This window comes from Giraffa tippelskirchi, chromosome 13, assembly GCF_054371585.1.
Source record: "Giraffa tippelskirchi isolate mGirTip1 chromosome 13, T2T-mGirTip1v1.2.pri, whole genome shotgun sequence".
Taxonomy (NCBI): domain Eukaryota; kingdom Metazoa; phylum Chordata; class Mammalia; order Artiodactyla; family Giraffidae; genus Giraffa; species Giraffa tippelskirchi.
The window spans coordinates 89,571,422-89,592,543 of record NC_137287.1 but is presented as its reverse complement, the minus strand read 5'-3'; the positions used below and the strand labels follow the sequence as shown (position 1 = coordinate 89,592,543).

The 21,122-nt window shown below is 44.8% G+C and overlaps 1 protein-coding gene and 1 long non-coding RNA gene across 10 annotated transcripts in view; one reads left to right on the top strand and one right to left on the bottom strand.

Annotated features, from left to right (window-relative positions):
• DIP2C (DIP2 acetate--CoA ligase C (putative)) overlaps positions 1–21,122 on the bottom strand; it is a 302,006-nt gene that overhangs the window by 169,807 nt on the left and 111,077 nt on the right. The gene's annotated exons all lie outside the window — the stretch shown is intronic.
• On the top strand, positions 18,775–20,459 carry LOC145533416 (uncharacterized). The gene is made up of 3 exons (XR_014074053.1): positions 18,775–19,004; positions 19,881–19,934; positions 20,242–20,459. It is a non-coding gene; the product is annotated as an uncharacterized LOC145533416 (long non-coding RNA).

Genomic DNA, 21,122 nt, shown 5'->3' with positions numbered 1-21,122 from the left:
CCCTGAAACATTAGATGTTAGTCACCAAACTCACGTACTAGGAAAGGAAACTTGGAAAGAGAGTAAGTTCAGAATTCTTACCATGACAGCGTCACCCCTCTCCCCGCCATGATTATCTGTGTTTGAGGACATGTGTCTGGTTCACACAGGAAAACAAACCTCAAGGCTGTGGGGATTTATGGTCACATGACCCTGCTCCCCTACATTTCTCATGGAAACAGAAGAAGATGATCTAAGAATCCTCAGACCTAAAGACAGTCTCCCCCGGCCCTTCTCTTACTTTAAAGTTTACTAATGACTAATCCGTGGTGGGGGACAGGGGCTGGGGTGGGCAGGGGAGTTGAGGTTTACCAAAGACAGAGCTCCAGTTTGGGAAGATGAAGAAGTTCTATAAATGATGGTGATGATAGCAGCCCAGTATTGTGAATGCAAGTAATGCCAATGAACTGTACATTTTAAAATGATGGAAATGGTAAAATTTTAAGTTATGTAAATATTACCACAACAAAATTTTTTAATTAAAGATAAAAAGTAACCTAAACTACTATCTCCAACTTTATGCATCTTGTAACCTCCACACTGTGGTGTGCGAAACAAGTAAGATCTTTTAAGTTCAAAATACAACTGTAAAAAGTTACATGACAAATCCGTGGTAAAAAGATGGTGACAGCTATGCTCAGAGAGGAAGCACCAGCAGATTCTAATGTTCCAAGGCACCTGGATATGAAATAGTAAGGATGACTACCTAACACACTTGCTGAATATTCATGAGGCCTCAGTCAGCTGCCACCACTGACAACCATCCTGGCCCCACATGCTCTCTGCCCAAGAAGCACCAATAAACCCCTGGCTATTCACTAGGCTAATTGGCAAACATCTGCGACCAGGCACGAGGGCCCTGCTGGAACCTCAGTTGCTCAGAGAAAGGCCTAAAAACAAGACAACCTGGGATCCAAGCAGAGCAGCACCCTGCCTGGCTACCCCCTAACCTAGCATGTGTATGAATTATCCCACTTCTCCCCCTTGCTTTCTCGATGTGTCCTAAATCGGCTTAATAAACTGTGACAGGCACGTGAGTCCAATCTGCAAGCCTTCTGGTTCCATGACCTCAGGGGCAGCTGGCCTGGAAGGATGCTGGCGGACCTCCAGGGCAGTGGGCTGACTTCCCACAAGACACACGCCTTCACCTGTGAGCCGGCGCCAGCTGCACGGCTCCAGCGAAATGGTCCGGGAGAACAGAGATGTTTAAGGCAAGTACCGTGGGCACCTGCAGCCCTCACCACACCTGTCAGGCCTGGCCCGCCCAGTCCTCTGCTCCCTGAATACCTCGTCCTCTGAAACTCCTGTGAAAACACAGCACAGGTTGTGCCTTTAGCCTCCTCCTCTCTCACTCCCTGCTGTCTCTGCTCTGCCAAGTCGACATTTCCAGCCCAAACTTGCTTCTAAGTTCTGGAACCACAATTAGCCGTGGATTCAAATTCCACTTCTGCCACTTCTTATCTATGAGACATCAAGCAAATTATGTAACCTCCCAGCTTTTACCAAATTATGATGATTTTGACATTGAGGCATATCTTCAGAACTGTATCACACAATGCAGCGCCTAGAGCGCTGCACTCCTCAGCAAACATTCCCTCTCCCCTCTCCAAGAAGCACAGTCTAGAAAGAAAGCTGATTCCTCTGGGCTCCTACTTATACTGGAAAAAATAAGCCTCAGAATTGGACAGCATTCTCAGGAGGTAACTCATCAACATGATCAACCACCTGATCACCTTAGTATTTCAGAAATCATATACCCAGGATTCCCAAACTACCCACTGCTGACAACTCAGGCTCAAGACATGCACAGTAACTTTAGTATTTTAATTAAAAGTAATTAAAAAGTAGTACAAATGCTTCAAAGCCAAGTAAGTGACACTCTGACACTTTTAAATGACCTAGCTAGGAATACGTATTCTAATTCTGTCCCCTCAATAGCACAGATAACGAAACACTGATCATTTTTTAAAAATCAGCACTTTTCTGCAAGCTATTTTTAAAATGTTGTGAGTTTCACAGTTAAATATTTTACAATCATTAGGATGAGCCCTTGTCTCCAAAAGAGAAAGAACAATTCTCAGTGCTGCAAAATCCTCAGAAAGAAAATCTGTGCCAACAATAAAAGGGTTTACAGGAAGAAGCTATTCTTTAAGCAATGCTTCACCAAGAATCTGCCTAATAAAACTACAGAAACTATCATTCACTAACGTGCTAATTTACATGAACACTGCAGGTGAATGATCTGAAGGGACATGCCCATACAGGTAAGCCAAAAAATAAGTTCATACCAATTTGTGAACTCTTGAAAGCAACCTTACATCCTCACACCAGCAGAAGAAATCTTTCCAGGTGACAGGAAGGAAACCCAGGGACACTTCTCCTGAAAATCATCTTCTCAACTGCTGAGTTCACCCTAACCTCGGTTTTCTCACCAACCTGTCCAACACGGCATTTGCTTTAGAAGACAGATCAGTGAGTACGCTGGCTGGTTCTAACCTGAGAAGAACTGGAGAGCATCTGTGAAAAGCACAGGTGTCCTAGAAATAAAGATTATAGAGACAGCCATAAATATAGCTTACTGACAGTACCTCAGCTGGCTCTGATCGCAGCCAGGTTTGGAAACCTCTAGAACTGGCTCCAGCTCCACGATGTCAACACGCCCCCTTCCTCCACCATATGGTCCCCAGGCTGAAGTGGGTGTGTAGGTCTCAAGGGTGTTCAGGTGTGTTCCTACCAGGAGTCACGTGTCCTGCATAAGCCAAGCTCTGGCCCAGCAGAGTGCTCAGAAGGCCTGCCCTGACCAGTGTGCAAAAGGACAGAGCAAGCAGGCATAAGAAACCTCCTCACCCTTGAGCATCAGATCCTGTTGCCCAGCCAGTCCAATCCTCAGGGGCCCAGCAAGCACAGGGCAGTGATGTGAACTCAGTATGTGCCAGGTGCCAATCCTGGCAGGGACAGTCACATGCATACTTGCACAGCAATGGTGGCTAAATGCTCCGATACAAGGAACACCTGTGAAGGGCTTTAACCATCCTGCCCACAGCTCAAGCCGTTAAGACAAAAAAAAAAAAGAATGCCATTTGTAGCAATAAGGATGGACCCACAAATTGTCATACTGAGTGCAGTCAGTAAGAGAAGGACAAATACCACAGTACTGCTTATGTGTGGAACCAAAAAAAAAAAAGGTAGAAATGAACTTTTTTACAAAACAGAAATAAAGATGCAGAAAACAAACACAGTTACCTGGGGCCAAGTGGATAAATGGGAGATTGGGATTGACATATACATAGTTCTTGTTGTTGTTCAGTTGCCCAGTCGTGTCCTACTCGTTGCGACCCCATAGACTGCAGCATATCAGGCCTCCCTGTCCCTCACCATCTTCCGAAGTTTGCTCAAGTTCACGTCCATTGCATCAGCGATGCCATCCAGTCATCTCATCCTCTGACGCCCTCTTCTCCTTCTGTGTTCAATCTTTCCCAGTATCAAGGACTTTTCCAATGAGTTGGCTGTTCACATCAGGTGACCAAAATACTGGAGCTTCAGCATGAGTCCTTCCAATGAGTATTCAGGGTTGATTTCCTTTAATATTGACTGGTTTGATCTCCTTAATGTCCAAAGGACTCTCAGGAGTCTTCTCCAGCACTCCAGTCTGAAGGCATCAATTCTTTAGCCCTCTGCCTTCTTTAAGGTCCAGCTCTCACAACCGTATGTGACCACTGGGAAGACCACAGCCTTGATTATATGGACTTCTGTCAGCAGAGGAATGTCTCTGCTTTTAAACACACTGTCTAGATTTGTCAAAGTTTTCATGTCAAGAAGTAATCATCTGCTGATAACATGGCCACAGTCACCATCTGCAGTGATTTTAGAGCCCAAGAAGAGGACATCTGTCACTACCTCCACCTTTTCCCCTTCTATTTGCCATGAAGTAATAGGGCCGGATGCCATGATCTTAGTTCTTTTAATATTTGGTTTTAAGCCAGCTTTTTCACTCTCCTCCTTCACCCTCATTAAGAACTTCTTTAGATCCTCTACATTGTTTGCCATTAGAGTGGTGTCATCCACATATCTCAAGTTGATGTTTTCCCCACCTACCTTGATTCCAGCTTATAACTCATCCAGCCTGGAATTTCTCATGATGTGCTCAGCATATAGGTTAAATAAACAGGGTAACAACAGATAGCCCTGTCATACTCCTTTCTCAATCCTGAACCAATCAGTTGTTCCACCTGCTGTGCTGTGCTGTGCTTTGTCACTCAGTTGTGTCCAACTCTTTGCAATTCAGTGACTGTAGCCCCGCCAGGCTCCTCTATCCATGGAGATTCTCCAGACAAGAATACTAGAGTGGGTTGCCTTGCCTTCCTCTAGGGGATCTTCCCAACCCAGTGATTGAACCCAGGTCTCCCAAATTGCAGGCGGATTCTTTACAGTCTGAGTCACCAGGGAAGCTTGTTGTTCCATACATGGTTCTAACTATTGCTTCTTGACCAGCACATAGGTTTCTCAGGAGACAGGGAAGATGGTGTGGTATTCCCCATCTCTGTAAGAGCTTTCCACAGTTTGTTACAATCCACACAGTCAAAGGCTTTAGCATAGTCAATGAAACAGATAAGCACACTACTATATATAAAATAGGTAACTAGTCAGGACCTATTGTATAGCAGAGGGAACTTTAATCAGTACTCAAAGACCTATATGGGAAAAGAATCTAAAAAAGAGTGGATGTAAGTACAACTGATTCACTGTGCTATACAGCAGAAAGTAACACAACATTGTAAATCAACTGTGTGCTAAGTTGCTTCAGTCATGTCCAACTTTTTGTGACCTCATGGACTGTAGTCTGCCAGGCTCCACTGTCCATGGTATTCCCCAGGCAAGAATACTGGAGTGGATTGCCATGGCCTCCTCCAGGGGATCTTCCCCACCTAGGGATCAAACTTGCATATCCTCCATTGGCAGAAATAAAAATTCACTTAGAGGGGAAAAATATCTAGGAGTCTGTCTGGAGTTAGGACTCACACATGCCTGTCCTGTGAACCTTTGCCAGATCTATGCACCTTTCCAGGAAAGCAACTGTGCAAGTCCTGTTACCTATTTCTATAGGCATGGACATGGGCAACCCTGACAGTAACCTTGCAGGAAAAGACCTGCAAAGATTAAATGGGCCAAACTTTTTTTTTTGCCATGGAGATGAAACTAACTTACTATGACTGCATTTCTTGCCGTGCTACCAAACTAAGGGCCATCTGGGCAAAAGGAACTTTCTTTTGCATAGCACTCAGGTAACACCTACATGTCCACTCTTTCTCTGTAGGAAGAAGAGCAGTTAGGTTGCTATGTAATACAGAAACTAAGAATACAGGTTATGAAACAGAACTGTGTCTAATACGCTCACATATACAATTTAAGATCCTATGAAGATGGAGCAAGGCTGATGAATCTTAGCATTAGTTACATGATTACACACATTAAATGCAGCATCCTCAACATTCTGAGAGCGCAATACCAGCCAAATAAGTTCTGAGTTTCTTTTTAAACTGAAATACAGTCTACAAACCACAAAATCTCTTTTAAAGTGTAAAATTCAGTAGGTTTTAGTATACTCACAAGGTCGTATATCTCTCACCACTAATTCCAGAATGCGGGTTACCACTCCCAAAAGAAACCCTATAGCCCCCCTAACAGTCACTTCTCATTCCTCCCTCCCCCAGTCCCTGGCAACACGCATCTACTTTGTCTCCACAGATTTACCAGGAGTTCTGGATCTTTAATATATATGGGATTACACATTACATGACCTTTCCTGTCTGTCTTTCACCAAGCATGTTTCCAAGGTTCATCCCTTCTCAACGTTGAATACTATTTCATTACGTGGATACAGCACATTTAGTTTTATCCATTCATCAGCTAGCTGGTAGGCATTTGGGTCATTTCTGCTGCTGCTGCTGCTAAGTCACCTCAGTCGTGTCCAACTCTGTGCGACCCCATAGATGGCAGCCCACCAGGCTCCCCTGTCCCTGGGATTCTTCAGGCAATAACACTGGAGTGGGTTGCAATTTCCTTCTCCAATGCATGAAAGTGAAAAGTGAAAAGTGAAAGTGAAGTCGCTCGGTCATGTCAGACTCATAGTGACCCCATGAACTGCAGCCTACCAGGCTCCTCTGACCATGGGATTTTCCAGGCAAGAGTACTGGAGTGGGGTGCCACTGCCTTCTCCGGGGTCATTTCTACTTCTCCACTACTATGAATAATGATGCTATGAACTTTCTTGTTTTTGTGTAGACATATGTTTTTACTTTTCTTGAGCTTATATGTCTAAGAGTGGAATTGCTGGGTCATATGGTAATTCTTCCCTGTTGTCTTCCCTCATGGCTCAGAGGTAAGAATCCACCTGCCAGTGCAGATGCAAATTCAACCCCTGGGTGGGGAAGATCCCCTGGAGGAGGAAATGGCAACTCACTCCAGTATTCTTTCCTGGAGAATCCCATGGACAGAGGAGCCTGGGAGGCTACAGTCCTTGGGGTTGCAAAAGAGTCAGACACAACTTAGTGACTAAACAACAACAAATGATAATTCTGTTTAACTTTTTGAGAAACTGCCAAACTTTTCCAAAGCATCTGTATCCGATCGGCAGTGTACGAGAATTACGATTTCTCCACATCCCTTCCAACATTTGTCATTGTCCAATACTTTGATTACAGCCATCCTAGTGGGTATGACGGAGAAGGCAATGGCACCCCACTCCAGTACTCTTGCCTGGAAAATCCCATGGATGGAGGAGCCTTGTAGGCTACAGTCCATGGGGTCGCTGAGTCAGACACGACTGAGCGACTTCACTTTCACTTTTCCCTTTCATACACTGGAGAAGGAAATGGCAACCCACTCCGGTATTCTTGCCTGGAGAATCCTAGGGACGGCGGAGCCTGGTGGGCTGCCGTCTATGGGGTCGCACAGCGTCGGACACGACTGAAGCGACTTAGCAGTGGGTATGAACAGGTATTTCATAGTAGCTTTAAACTACATTTCTATAATGACACATTATATAGCACATGTTTTCATGTACTTTTTAAACCAATTGTGTATCTTCTTTGGAGAAATGTCTATTCAAATCCTTTGCCCATTTCTAAATTGGGTTAGTTTTCTTCTTATTGTTCAGTAGTAAGAGCTCTGTATGTATTCTGAACATCAGACCCTAACAGATATATAACTTGCAAATGTTTCTTTGACTCTGTGGGTTGTCTTTTCACTTTCTTGACGTCATTTGAAACGCACACATTTTAAATTTTGATAGAAGTCTAATTTCTTTTTTTCTTAGGTGTCGTATCTTGAGAAACCATTGCCTAATTTAAGGTCAAAGATTTCCACCGATTTTTTTTTTTTTCACTTTAGGGGCATTGAGTAGTCTCAGCCTGCAAGCTGACACCAAGAGTCCCCAAGCACTTCCATACACACTGTTTAATATGATAAAGAGGAATTATTGTTTTTATCATTTGATAACTATGAAAACTGAGATCCACAGAACTGATGAATATGCTCTCTCAACAGAATCCCCAAAATATTTTTCAAACAGAGAGAGAGATGTGCATATATGTGTGTATATATATATCACGTGTATATACATGTACATGACATACATAAATACACATATGACATAAACAAAACCACACACTGACACGCCCCTCACTCGGGCAGGGATTTCAGGGCTCATTTCCCCACTTGCAACCACACCTCCTGCTCTGCTTCTGCAGCTCCCTGAGTCTGGACCACTTGTTCCCCCTTCAAAGGCACTCCCTGTAGGGTGAGAGTGTGACTATAGTTTACCGAGTGCTCTCACACATGCTGCTGCCTGTCATGACACCCAAGGCCACTTTTCCCCACTCCCACGCCCGCTCACGCCAGCATCCCCTCTGGCACCTGTCTTCTCCAATCCACACGTGCCAGTCTGTGCCCCCAACAGGGAAGCAGGATGAGAGGGGAAAAGACAGTTGTGCTCTACTTCCAAAGCGCTGTTACCTGAAGCATCCAGGCTCTGAGGCCCATCAGTGAACACACCGGAGGGTGCTGCGCTTCCAGAACACATCCAGAGAACAGGCAGTTGATGGATGTTTGAGGGGGTTCAGGAGGGCAAAGGTGGGGGTGTCCTCCAGAACCCTCAGACCCTGGACCGGCCACACCTGCACAGCTTGGCTGGGAGCTGAGCTGTATGTGACATTTTAATTGAAATGCTGTGCTTAACTTTAAAGAAAAGTAGCAGTTTAGGCCACCGCGTATACATTTAAAGCATGATGCAAACATAACACAACTCTGAGACCAGAGTATAGGCAGAAGGAAATACAGGGCAGCTCAATTCACCCAAAAAAAAATGTGAGTAAGGAAAAAATGATTGAGGATTAGTCCTTATGGTTCATCTGTCTAGTTTCCACTCAGATGGGAATGGAAAAAAGGAATGTAAATTATAGAGTCAGAAATGAAAACCATTCAACTGTACTTATTACTTGATGGAAAACAAGAAATCCATCAGGAAACACCACAAGCAATGGTTTCATCAATCCTGCAATTAAAAATCCACCTTTGCAAAGTTAAATCAATCATTTACGTGTGCACACGTGTGTGTGTGTGTACACAAAGGTTTTTCATCACTGACTCCCAACTCCCTACACGCCTTCTTAAACTTTGTGCTAATCACGCCCACCCCGAGGAATTTTGAACAACTAGATAAACTACCCACTCACACACTGAGAGGGGCACTAACAGTTGTTAGATTCTCCCCAAGAGCAAGTCGCCCTGTTGCAAAGCATGACACACACATGCATGGATAAAGGTCCCACAATTAAAACTGAACTGTCTATGCTAGCAGACAGATGTGGCACATGAAAGGGAAACGCTATGACATCACCCAGGTCAACCAAGCAAGAGGCAGTGCAGGCAGCTTGCTATCAAACACTAAGACTCTCCTGGAAGACCCTGAGGGGCCTGACCCCACACTGGGATGTTCCCCTTCTCACTGTTCCTCCCTCCCACTCCTCAGGCACAGATCTTAATCACAAAACAAAGCATCTGTGAGACAGATCACTAGCACAGCCACAGATGGGCAGACACACAAGAGCACCTGCCTTCAAGAGTAGGAGCCACAGACAAACTCAACATTGCAACCTTATCCAGCACCGGGCCTCCCTTCCAGAGCCCTGCTAGCTTAGCAGGGCTCAAAGTCCATGACATTAAAAGTTCGCTTCCTCATCTGCACTAACTGCATTTCAGGTGCTCAGCACCATGTGGGGACAGCTCAGAAACACATTCCCATCATTGTACGGAGTTCTGTTGAGCAGCACCATCCCATACACTGAAGCTATAGATGTTAGCTCTCTTCCCACATGAGATAATCAGGGCCGTTACAACATCCGATCTCACAGACTTCATCTCGAGTGAGACAAGGATCTGCAGAGCATCCCCATTCCACTCCCACACTTAGGGTTAGCAAAAAGCTGAACTTCTAGGCTCCTCAAATCCCAAGGCCCCTCCACTTGTCTGTTTTTTTTAAAAATACCTTTAGCATCTGGGATAATCAACCACAGTAGCAGTAAACAAATATGCACAGGACATTTGGTAACAGGGAAGAAAGACGACTCAGGCCCCTGACTCACACCCACCATGGCTTCCAGCTCCCTCAGCTACAGTCCCTGCCCAGGTGCGAGCTCTTTCTTCTGTCCCCCTCCCTGCGTTAACCTTCTCAAAAGCTTCCTTGCATTTAGGAGGGAAAGGACCTTCCTCTAATTCCTATGTGTGGGTGTTCTCAGGTGGAAGCAGCTGTGGCACATCTGTGAGGGATCTGGGGCCTAGGGAGAGAGGGTGTGTCTTTGTGTGACTATATGTACCTGTCGGCAAAGTAATGTCTTTGCTTTTTAATACATTGGGTTTGTCATAGCTTTCAAAATCCAGCTTACGCAGAACCCTGCAGAAGTTTGAGCTCAAAATTTTAAGGATGGCATGATGATTCGGAATGCACATAAAATTTCAAGTCACTACTTGTATTTTTCATTTGTCCATTCATTCATTGAACAAGTGTCTCAAGTATTTGCACCGAATACTGTGGAATTGAAGAGTAAGATTTAGTTCATACCTTCAAGAAAAAGATAGCACACACACAAAATTATACACATACACACACTTGTAACTACAATACAACACAGAACCAAAGAGAACCTTTAAAAGGTTACTTAGGAAGAACTCTAGGAAGAAGAAGCAGTCACTTCCACTTATAATAGATAAGCACTGTTTCGTGGAGGAAGTAACATCTACAGTGAGACCTGCTTTTTGTTATTTAAATTTTGGTCTGATCAGATATTGAATTACCACATTCTAACGTCATTTATATAAAATGCACCACTGTTAGGGGAGACTGTAAGTTACTACTGAATAACTTACATACTTCCTGCCACCTCCAGGTGACATTCCAGGGGTTCATGGAGTGGGCACATGGATTTCCCTTGCCACTGCCCTAAGTTCTTGAGAAACAGAAGGGGATGAGGCCCTGTGTATCCTTCCTCCTCCTGCCCCTGCAACAGGCAAGGGAACAGAGGATGTGCTGTTAGAAATGGTGCTGGAGCCAGTGCACAGACTAGACCCTTTCCACCCAAAAAAAGGAAGCACAGCTTTGAGGAGAGACCACCGTGGACTGACAGTTGGCAGAGAGGCTTTCCCTGAGAAGCGTGTGCCTCAGAGCACATGCCGGTGTGCTCAGAGCAAGGCCGGTCAGAGCAGGAACCAACAGCAAAGTGTCTAGGCGATTCCTGAAAACTGGGTACAGTGGAATGACAGTGGAGGGGAAGTACAAATGACATGAGAGCCCCAGGACAGACAGTACCTGGGAGGGCTGTAGACTCCTGGGACACAGCAATTTCATCCCTTCCTAACTGGACAACCTGGACAACTACTTTAGGCCTTAAAACCAGGACACAACATCCTGGCAGGGTTGTGATGGGACAGTGCTGACCTCGTACTTAGACACCTCATTATACCTGGACACCCACAACAGTGACTGGAAATGATGTCCACACACATTCTCTTGCTATCACACAGGCATGAAGGCCCTTCTTATGCATTAAAGACACCTGTTTTGGGCTTCCTACTTAAATACAGAGATCAAGGTATAGAAATGTCACAAAGAGATTGTAGACAAATACCTCCAGGATTGTATTTAATGTATTTACCCTGATTTTTTTTTGCATATTTTTCTAAATAATGACCTGCTATCAACTAGAGCAAATTCAACAAAGAAAATAAGGATAATGAATGCAGAAATGCATGCCCACTAAAGGTAAACCATGGCCTCTTTCCCCACATGATACTCAAATTTTAGTCTATGTTTACATCAATATTTCATTGCTGCTCACACCACTCCCTCCCCTGCGATGCATCCAATTGAGCCTATTCCACATTCTTTCTCATTCTTACTTTTTCTATTTCACTTACTTTCAAAATCCAACTATTTTATCAGAAATGCAAAATAATTAAAGAAACAAACATAAAAGTAAGACGCCAACAAGTCGTGCAGTCACTTTCATGGCCTCCCCATCACTCTTCATAGAAGCTGTCACACTGTCAATCTCCCTCACCACCGTGATATGACTAGAGCACACTCAGAAACAGGCCTCTGAGGAAAACGTTGGACTCTGGAAGGCAACAGTGCCTCAGCTTTGCAGTCAGCACCCCCTCGATCCCCACCCGGCCCTTTTTACTCGTGACAGCTGCTCAGGCTCTGCCCCGACCTTCCGCTTCCCTCTCCCCAGCTTGAGCCCCAGCCAGACTCTCCCTGCAAAGAAGGTCCCTACAGCCAACCAACTACTGCCCATCTCCATGGAAGATCTCCAGGAACTTGAACACACCCTAGTGCCCCAAGAAACTATCTCAGAAGTGACACCACCAGCCAGCTGGCACCCAGAGCACACCTGGGAGTCTCCCCAACTCCCTGCTGTCCCACCACTAGGTAAACAGACAAATCTGCCTACCTCATGGCCCTCCTCTTGTGCCAACCTGGCCCTCCTGCAATTCCACAGCTGCAACTCCCCTTCAGGACATCCTGTCTCCTGCCAGGGTCACTGGGACAGGCCCCACCCAATCCCCCACTCCCACTTTATTAAAAATCAACTTTTTATTGTTAACATCAAACAATTATAGAAAACCACCCAAGACCAATGTATGCCCTAATCAATTACTTTAAAGTGAACCTTCTAACCACAACCAAGACAAGAAACAAATCCTGTGACCCACCCCAAAAGTTCGCACAAGCCCTGGCCCAATCACAGCACCTTCCTTCCCTTCCCTGAGAAGCATCCTGATCTGATTTTTGCAATCAGCACCCAAACATCTGTCCACTTTCCCTTTCATTCTCTATGCTGCAGTCAGATTATATCAATTCCCCATTTAAAATCCTTTCAAGGCTCCACTTTAAGATAATGCCCAAAGTCCTACACGGCAGAGGGGCCAGCTGCAGGGAGGTCCCAGGACACACTTCTGGTGCTCACACTTGCATAGCCCCTCCCATACTGTGCCAGACCAGTGCTCTCTCATAACCTGGCTCTGGAGAAGCCAGCCGCCCCACAGTTGGGAAAGGCCAGGGATGAGGCCCTGAGGCCTACCATCAACAGCCCTGTGAGGGTACCATCCTGGAAACAGAATCTCCAGCCCCAGGCAAGCCTTCAGATAAGCACAACATGGCCAGCATTGGGACCACAACAAGAGGACCACAGACAACCCGTGTAGCAAGGCTGCTATGAACCTGTGACCCACAGAAATGGTGTGACAATGAATGCTGGTTGTCTGAGGGTAATTTGACACACAGCCACAGGTAACTGATACACACAGGCTCCAGGCCCTGAGTGACTGGCCCCTGCCCATCCTTCTAGTCTCATCCAGAATCACCCATTGAGCTCCCTACGTACTAGCAACACTACACTCCTCTCAGTACCTCAAAGGTCGCCAGGTTTTTTTCCACAGGATATTTTAAAGCATGAGAAAACATTCACAATATAATGTTAAGCAAATAAAAAAAGCAGGGTGCAAAGTATACCAGATGATCCTACATGGGTAGGTATGCGCAGCTACCCAGATCAAATTGCCAACATGCAATGGATCGCAGAAAAGGAAGAGAATCCCAGAAAAACATCTACTTCTGCTTCATTGACTATACTAAAGCCTTGACTGTGTGGATCACAACGAACTGTGGAAAATTCTGAAAGAGATGGGAATACCAGACCACCTGACCTGCCTCCTGAGAAATCTATATGCAGGTCAAGAAGCAACAGTTAGAACCAGACGTGGAACAACGGACTGGTTTCAAATTGGGAAAGGAGTACATCAAGGCTGTATACTGTCACTGTTTATTTAACTTATATGCAGACTAAATCATGAGAAATGTTGGGCTGGATGAAGCACAAGCTGGAATCAAGATTGCCAGGAGAAATATCAATAACCTCAGATATGCAAATGACACCACCCTTATGGCAGAAAGTGAAGAGGAATTAAAGGGCCTCTTGATGAAAGTGAAAGAGACGAGTGATAAAGCTAGCTTAAAACTCAACATTCAGAAAACTAAGATCATGGCATCTGATCCCATCACTTCATGGCAAATAGATGGGGAAACAATAGGAAACAGTAACAGACTTTACTTTCTTGGGCTCCAAAATCACTGCAGATGGTGACTGCAGCCATGAAATTAAAAGACGCTTGCTCCTTGGAAGAAAAGCTATGACCAGCCTAGACAGCATATTAAAAAGCAGAGACATCACTCTTTGCCCACAATGGTCTGTATAGTCAAAGCTATGGTTTTTCCAATAGTCATGTATGGATGTGAGAGTTGGACCATAAAGAAAGCTGAACACCGAAGAACTGATGTCTTTGAACTGTGGTGCCGGAGAAGACTCTTTGAGAGTCCCTTGGACAGCAAGGAGACCAAGCCAGTCAATCCAAAAGGAAATCAGTCCTGAATATTCATTGGAAGGACTGATGGTGAAGCTGAAGCTCCAATACTTTAGCCACCTGATGTGAAGAACTGACTCATTGGGAAAGACCCTGATGCTGGGAAAGATTGAAGGCAGGAGGAGAAGGCGACAACAGAGGATGAGATGGCTGGATGGCATTATCAACTTGATGGATGTGAGTTCGAGCAAGCTCTGGGAGCTGGTGATGGACAGGGAAGCCTGGCGTGCTGCAGTCCATGGGGTCGCAAAGAGTCAGACACGACTGAGCGACTGAACTGAACTGATGCACAGATACACACGCATCTGTGTGGAAATTCTCCAAACTCTAACCATTATATTTGGCTGCTCACTCCATCAAGATTGGTTGTTCCCCCTGCAGCCCACACATGCCATCACACATGCCAGCCCTCCACCTGCCTCTCAGTACACCAGCTGTGCCTTCTCTTCGTTAAGTTTCCAGCAACCAGCAGAGACCAGCAGTAAATATTTATTAAACCAAAGACTTGCCCATGGACAATCTGAAAAACTGTTGTTAAACAGGATCTAAAATTTTTATCAGAGACCATACTATTGTTTCCTCAGTGAATCCTGTGGAACTTCTAAACGTTTGGAAGGATTGTCACCAGGAAAACGAGTAGGCCCAGTCTAAGGCACTTGCAGCCACTGGAGTGCTAACGGAAGGCTCCAGATTCAGACGATGCAGGCATAAGTAACAGTGATTTTGACACCTGCCTTTTGTACTTAGATTAAAATGAAAAACACAATACAAAAGTAGTCCACATAAAATTCCCCGTATTTCTGTAGTAACTGGGCTCTTTCCCTCTAGTTTTCCAGCCAAGTGTTAAGAAGGGACAGCTGGGATGTGTCAGAGTCTGGTCCTGTGCCACAGTGGGAAGGGGACAGAGAGAGTCTACTAAGAGAGATGGAGAGAGAAGGGCAGAGAGGGAGATGGAGAGGCGAAGAGGGAGAGGCAGACAGATGAAGACAGACAGGGAGTTAGAGAGCTGAGGAGACAGGGAGAGAGAGATGAAAAGGGAATGAGAGAGAGAGTGCACGCGCGCGCGAGAGAGAGACCATGCGACCGAGCAGCCTGAGGCAAGGAGAGCAAGTGTGCCTGGGCAACATCCCATCCCCGGGGGTGACCCAGGGCCAGCACCATTGCCAGCACAGCTGGATTACACGCCAGGACTGAAGTAACAGAAGTGCTTCAAGAGGAGCCTAGTATTATTTGAGATTAAGGTAGTTCTCGGTTTACTCTTTTCCTCATACAATTTTCTATAAATTATAAAGATAATCCATGTTGTTTTAAGACATACCATTACAAAAATATTAAATATAAAAAAAACCAGATCACACTTGAGAACTTGGGCCAGATGCTGTGGCTCCCTAACAACAGCAAACAGGGCAGGAAAAACTCCCTTCATTCTCTCTACGAAGAAACAAGCTCAGAGAAAATTACCAGGTTACACAGCCAACAAAAAAACCTGTACCTTCCTTATTCTTACCTGAAATGAGAAGGTGTGAACCATCTGCATAATTTAATCAGTTATGCTTCATAGAACACTAGAAATTTACCCCCAAATCTCACAATCTCTATTATTCAGAAATACGTGTAAAGAAAGATACAATTTTGTGCTTGTAAACTACCATATTACAGACAGTACTGATTTGCAGGCCCTGTATTACTCTCGGTCTTTATTTAATTTAAAGAGGTGAACCATCATAGCCTTCCTAGCAGAAGAAAATCTGGGGAGGCTCTAGGCCCCTCTACTCAGGGCACATGGCCGTGGACAGGACACAGGGTGGGAGATGGGGGCGACCAGAGTCCAGAATTGGCCCCTGCAGCAAATGCATCAGTAGGACATGAGTGACCAGGATATGGGTCATGGTAAGCCCCCTGTCATCTGTCAATATTTGCGTGAAAGATCTTCATTAGCAGAGGGGAGCTGGGGTAAATTACTAGTGTTCTGTGAAATGACATTTTCTGCAAAGATTCTTGGTACTGCTTTTTATTTACACATAATTTCAACAAGTTCTCAGTGTTTGGTTTGGCTTTTCATGAAAACATTTGTTTTCAGTGTTTACTCTAGATATCCTTTGCAGAGGGTTTATAAGGCAGTTTTGGGGTTTTTTTTTTGCCCTATGAAACAGTTTTTTCCACCTTCCATCATTTACACTATTCCAGAAGCAAGTATTCCTTTTAGATACACTGACACTATAACACACACACAGACACACATGCATTTCAAAGCCCTCAATCCGTAATTTGATTACTTATAAGCCAGCAGAAACAGAGTAGCCTTAATACAAATAAAGCCTGAGCTCACACAAAGAATTCTGGAAAATAGTTCTTTACTAAGAAATGACTACGTCACTCATCCTCTTATAAGTGTTTATCAGATGACCCCACGAATCCGTCACTATCATAGGACAGAGGACAGCTCTCAGAGCGTCACTGTTCTGGAGGAAGGAAGGAGCCAGCAAGGAGGAGGAAATAGTAAGAAACAATAAAAGATCAATACTGGTAACTGCTAGGGTTAAGGGGATGGTGCCTGGAGTTATCACCTCAGATTAAGTCCTCAAGACAACTCTTGAGTTGATGAAATTTCAAGACAGAACACCCAGAGATTCAGACAAGGGGCAAAGGCAGGAACAAGTCTGGCTGGGCCCAAGGGTCAAGGTATGGCCATGGTCTGTTAGACTGTCATGGTCAAGGAAGTCACTCTTCCTCAATGTGAACCTGATACCTTAAGGGGTGTCACTGACACAGGTAAGCATAAGTTAAAACATTTCAGAGATCAGTGATTTGCCAGATAGTTACCTGTAAGGCATGAAGACGATTAAGTCTCTCCCAGCTCTGAAACTCGGGGATATTCCTCTATCAACAAACGGTCCCTCTACAGAAAGCACTTTAGCACAAAGAATTCCACTGCTATGCAAAGGTAGGGCCCTAACTTTGTCTCTGGGAAATATTATTTTTCTAAGTTAACTGAGGCAACACTGGAACAAAATAATGACAAACATCAGATAACCCACTTGACCGATTTAACAGTTCCAGCTGGGTAACACACTCCCCTTCGAGGTTGTCTTGTTACTGAAGTGAAGGGAAGAGCCAGGAGAAGCCCCAGCTTTGCCAGGAGAAGACCCAGCTATCCCAGGAGCATTCACTGAGACCCTGAGGAAGTTACTTATCTCTTTCTTCAATTTCCTCCTTGGTAAGAAGGAGAGTAAAGCACTGAACTAAACCTAGGATTTCCAACAGAGTCTGAACAAGACTTTGAAAGATTTTGAAAGTTAAATAGAAATTACACATTTGCATCTATGAGCTCACACAAGCTAATTAAGAGTAAAATTTTTCCTCTTCTCTAGAATTATAATCAACTGGGTGTGATAGCACTGATCATATCTTATGCTGATCAGAAGATCTCAGGCAGTGATGTGTCTGGTCTGAACCACCAGATGCTGGAGGTGACAAGCCTAGCCTAGATGGTCTGGTGTTTATGGGGGAACTTCAGAGGGAAAAGCCAAAAGAGGACTGCAAAAACCCAGAGCAAGTACTGTGCTTCCTACACAAGGTACTCAGCAAGGAAGGGCAGCAGAACACACAAGACTGCAGGAATTCAGGACATGCCGGCCCAGGTACCGCTTTGGTGCACTGTCTGTCTTGAGCTGGAGGCACCTGAAGGGCAGCAGGTGCAGAGGCAGCTCCGCCTGAATCCCCTCATCTGCCAGAACACAGAGTCTCCACAGGAACTTGGTGTCACAAGTCTCTTCCCCAGCAGCTTCACCATCAGGAAGACTGATCCTCGTTATAGGAGAGGAGCCTAGAAGTGGCCCCACATACAAGACTCTGTCACAAACTGCCATGCTCTACCCATCCTCCAAAGCCCCTCACCTAAAATTTCTTCCTCTCCCCTAAGAGTCATCTCCCACCTCCCCTTTGCTTGTTAGGGTGGTTTTCATGTGTGAATTCTAAGTCATCTCAGGAGTCACTCATTTCCCCCTGGGTATCCCCTATTTGTACTTGAGATATGGGTGTTAATAAACTTATGTTTTTCTCTTGTTAATCTGTCTTTATCATGGGAGTCTCAGTTAAGAACTCAGAAGGGTAGAGGGAAAATCACTTTTCCTCCCCTACAGCATCAGCCAGAGACGTTTTAATTCAGAAGGAAACATATTAGCCCAAAAAAAGTGCCACTATGCCAGAGCCCCAGATGCTCTGACATGGCCAGGATAACTGGCACCTTCATAGTAACAACAGCAAATCCTATACAAAGTTCCTGAAGCAGGCCGAAAGCCAAGATTTCACTTTGTTCTTTGGGGAAAGTTCCGGCAGGAGAAATCCCCTGAACAAGATGAGCTCACGACTCTGCCAGTGAAGCGGCTCATGGGGTCCCTCTGGTCTTGGTGCCCATGTGTCCTGGTCCCCAGACCCTCCTGTCCCCACGCCCTCCGGCATGATTAGCCCCACCTCAGGGGATCCCCTCACAACAGCAGGGAGGGAGCAGACAAGCAGGTGTGGCTACAAGGCCTATAGCAGTTGGGCCCCGGGTGTGCCACATGGAAGCCTAGCTACACCAGAGCAAACATCCACTCACTGGACCAATAACCAGAGACACAGAAAACGTGAGACTCTTATCTATGCCCTTGACTAAATTCTCTTCCCTGTTGGCAGCCTCAGTCCACTCAGTGCCCCATCTCTATGATGACTAAGGCTTCTGGAATGCAGACAATTGTCATTTTTAGAAGCTCAGAGCCCTGTGAGGCAGGGCTACCTACTGTGAGCACCTACTGTGTGCATGGCACAGGCAGGGCTTCCCTGAGACTAACTTCTGTGAGGAGAGGACACACATGCACAAAGGAAGGGCACTGCCTCGGAGGAAACTCAGGAGGTGGAGCAGGAACTCAGGGAAGGGAGAGACGACTGGAAGACAAAGGAATCAGTGGCTGGAACAGGATACAAACAGAAACAAAAAGCCACAGTGACATGTGAGTCCTACAAACACGAATCTTTTCAAGGAGAATACTACCTCACTGTTAATTAAGAGTTATCAAGATTTAAATCCTTGAACCACTTGACATACCAGCATGCAGGCTTCTCAAATGTCCCACTTTCTGGCAATCACTCCCTGAATCAATCTTACTGAAGAAGAGCCACTGTTTCCTTGAAATGCTACTGGTTCTCAGGCCGGTTTCACAGTCAAGTTTCCCTTTGCTAAAAAAATCATTAACTGACATATGTGAACACTCAATAACTTCCAAAATGATCAGCTAATTTAAGAAAATGTTAACTACCACACTGGGGGGCTCCCCTGGTGGCTCAGATGGTAAGGAATCTGCCTGCAATGCATGAGACCTGGGTTTGATCCCTGGGTCCAGAAGATCCTTTGGAGAAGAGAATGGATACTCACTCTCGATAATCTTGCCTGAAAAATTCCATGGACAGACACAGGCTACAGCCCATGGGGTTGCAAAGAGCAGGACACAACTAAGCGACTAACACACACTTTTCACCACAATGGTTACTATCAACAACCACCACCAGTCACTTTCTGGTATTTTTTCATTATGTGCGTGCCCATTTCCTGAGAGGCAGGGATGGCTCTCAAATGGTAAGAGGAGGTAATTATCCTGCTGGATGAAAGTCTCACAAAACAAGACAACCAACCTCTGGTCAGGGATTCCAGCCCCTGAAGGAGCTGTGCCTGCACAGGTGCAGGTGTGCACGTACTCTCGCTCATCTGCTGGCAGCCCTGCACCTCACAGGGCCTCTTATTTCAAAGTCTCAACACTAAAAGCTCTTAAACTTGACCAATGTCACGATGTATTTGTTAAGGCTTGTTTTCCTTTTTTTTTTTTCTTTAGGTTTTCCTGGAGATTACCATCCAACTATTGCAATGGGAGCACCCAGACAGAGAGGTGACGAGCTGGTGGTCCAACCTTTACTTTAAATCTCCCCAGTTCCTGCACCCAGAGCCCTGGCTCGGATCCTAGTATTGTCCTTGGAGTCACACTGAACCTAAAGACCATCTCCTTGAGAAGGGCATCGCTACAATTAAGTAACCACAATACCTAAAGACAAGCTCTTCTCGAGTTTGTCTGCTGGGAAGGGCAGAATCCTCATTCCAGAGATGAGGAAAGATTCCACAGAAACAGGGTTGGAACTACTAGGAAGTTCATGAACGCTCTTCCCTCCTGAGAGACTCTTTGCTTTATTCTCTTCTAGATATTATCAAGACCACACGCCCACACATTGCCACCAACATAGAGATGTCTTCACAGTCTTCCAGGTCTTCTGAGGTATCTGAGGATACTTCTTGCTGTTGTCTGTGTCCCTGCCCACTTGCTAGGTCATGTGCTCTTTCTAATTCTCTTAATGGACTGTGGGCAGAGAAACCAGACAATCAAGATTATTATAATTTGAAAATAAACAATAAACTGAAAGTTTAGTTCAGAAGGACATTACTTTAACAAAAGTAAGTTTTACTGCATGAAATCAGTTACATCTTTTGTTACTCAAGTTTTCTTTTCCTTTCCCAAGGTTCTCAACAATAATCCTAACAGTTAAGTCCCAGTTACAAAAGGAGTGCAACACAGGCTACTTTCTGATGTTGAGAATATATAGAGGCATCAGAGAGCTAAAGAATTCTCTCTGGTCAACATCATCATCAACAGAATAAACTTTAAGAAGCAATAATTCTCCTGTCCAGAAAATTGAGCTCACTTGAGAACTAACACAACAAATGTGCACTTGACAAAGTTTCTTATGAATATTTTTGCAATTGAATTATTTTAAGATGAACAAAGGCTCAAAATTTAAAGAAAATAAGTCACTTTTTTGTAAAGAAATGTGATTTATCATTTTTATAATTTGTTTCATGTATATGAAACATAAAGCAGGGGACTCCTACCTGATAAATTGTCAAATCTCTATCAAACACACAAAATTCCATTTTTAAGAGTCACACTCCTTCTTTTTACACTATATATGTATGTATATATTAGGGCCGTAATTTTAAATTGGCATCCCCAGAGCACTTCTAAATTAAAACATCATTTAACTGCTAATATTTTAAACATTTACAGCACGATTTGTATGAACAGTTT